We start from the raw sequence: 2216 nt of genomic DNA on the forward strand, positions 1-2216 counted from the left end.
CACACACACACACAGACACACACACACACTGACACACACAGGGACACACACACAACAAACGGGTACACACAGACACACACACCGACCCATGTTATACAGTCAGACACACACACACACATACCGACACATATACACACAAAAACAAAAAACACAAACGCCGACAAACAAATACACACACACACACACACACACACACACAAACACACACACACACACACAAACACACATACACACAAACACACACACACACATAGACACACACACACATACAAAAACTAACTCATGCATACACACACACTCTGTTACAAACTCTCTCTTCCAAACACACACACACACACACACACACACACACACACACACACACACATACACCTACATAATACACTCACAGACAGACAAACAGACACATACATTATGATGCACATAAACAATAATTGTTAGCAATAAGAAAGAGAAGCAGGATACAAACCTTCAAAAACAAACCATGCAAACACAGAAAAAATAAATAATCGCTAGACTGCCCCAAAAAACAAATAAAAAGGAAATGAAAAGAAAAGTAGGACAATCGGATTTTACAAAATTAAATGTGTCAGCAGTTTAGGAAGTCAACAGATTTAACTACGGAAGTAACGGTGTAACCTAAACCATTTCTACAGATACAGACATCAATCAATACTTTGAATGGCTAACCAAGAAAACAAATGAACCCCCCCCCCCAAAAAAAAAAAAAACACAACAAAACAACAACAACAAAACAACAACAACAAAGCAAACAAAAACAAACCCAAACAAACAAACAAAAAACAACAACAATAAGTCAAACAATACAAAACTGTAGAAAATTAAATAGAAAAGTTTGCTTTAAGCGAGAATGTATACCGATTTGTTTTCATACAATATTTACCCAGTACACCTGCATATCTAAAACAATGATCAAATCCAGTTAGAGATCTGAACACTAACAATGCTCAAAATGCTGGGTTCTTATGGTGTTAGAATTTTTTTAAATCCCGAAGGCCAAGTAGTCAGGTCCATAGTGAAGGAACGTGGCTCAGAGAAAAAGAAAAAAAAAATGTTTTTACCCGATCCGTACGTCGTGTTTTACAATCGTATCCATACGACGTGGGGAACTCTGTGCCACCCCTTTCCAATGCGGAAATGTATTCGTTAATACGATCCGTTCGCTTTGCATAGCAGTCTGTCAAAATGATTTTTAGAGAAATACAGTGAACGTTTTAAAGAGATCTTTGTAAAAGACGCATTCTAAAATGTGAAGAATACAACCCCGGGGGTACAAAACGACCCCAGGGCGTACGGATAGGGTTAAAAAAGAATTCGTGTGTAGGCCTGCTGGGTGAAACAAGTCAAGTAGATCTAAGTTCCTGGAGGCTAACAAAGTTCATTTTTACTACGGCGTCTGTGAACTGGAATCACGAACTAGTTGGGAGACACGACAGGTGTACAATAATAATAAATTATCGCAACTACAGCAACATGGCAGACCTGACAATCCGGGTCAGACTGGAGTTGAGGGGTGACCCGAATAACACTGGTAATATATTATTGTTACAGTTTTGTTCGCTTGCATTTTCTTGTCCAGTATCTATAACTTTTTGGGTGGGTGGTCCCAATTCTTTGTTGGGTTTTTTTCCTGTAAACTATTGACCTAGATTTGTCGTTGTGATATTTTATTAAATGTATTTTCTTTCCTTTTTAGAGAGACGGGAAGGAAGTGAAAACTAAAACTTTAACACATCTAAGGGACCTTTTCAAAGTCTATAACTATTCTATTTTATTGCTGCTTACATTATTGTCATAGGATGACAATGTTGGCCCCATCTGAAAATAGAGAAGGATAAAATTCAATTATCTTAGACATGAGATTAGGATGAAAACTAAGAGCTTCAAAAGAATTAAACCTGCATTCAAGCTTGATAAAACAGATGTTAAGTCTGGGTAATCTAAGAGACGAAGTAGTAAAAAAAACCTCATAAAAAAACCCAAACAACAACAAAAAACCCCTAGAAACAACAAAACAACCCCCCCCCCCTCCCCAAAAAAAATAAAATCCTAAACAACCAAAAACACTAATGTCCATTAAAAAACCACACACAATCCCTCCATTGATACAATTGATATTATTTTTGTGAGGTCGATTTTCCAAGGGTTGATAGGTATACCAAAGATTCAAATGGCTACATTAAAAAAACCCACAA

This window comes from Aplysia californica, unplaced genomic scaffold, assembly GCF_000002075.1.
Source record: "Aplysia californica isolate F4 #8 unplaced genomic scaffold, AplCal3.0 scaffold00090, whole genome shotgun sequence".
Lineage (NCBI taxonomy): Eukaryota > Metazoa > Mollusca > Gastropoda > Aplysiida > Aplysiidae > Aplysia > Aplysia californica.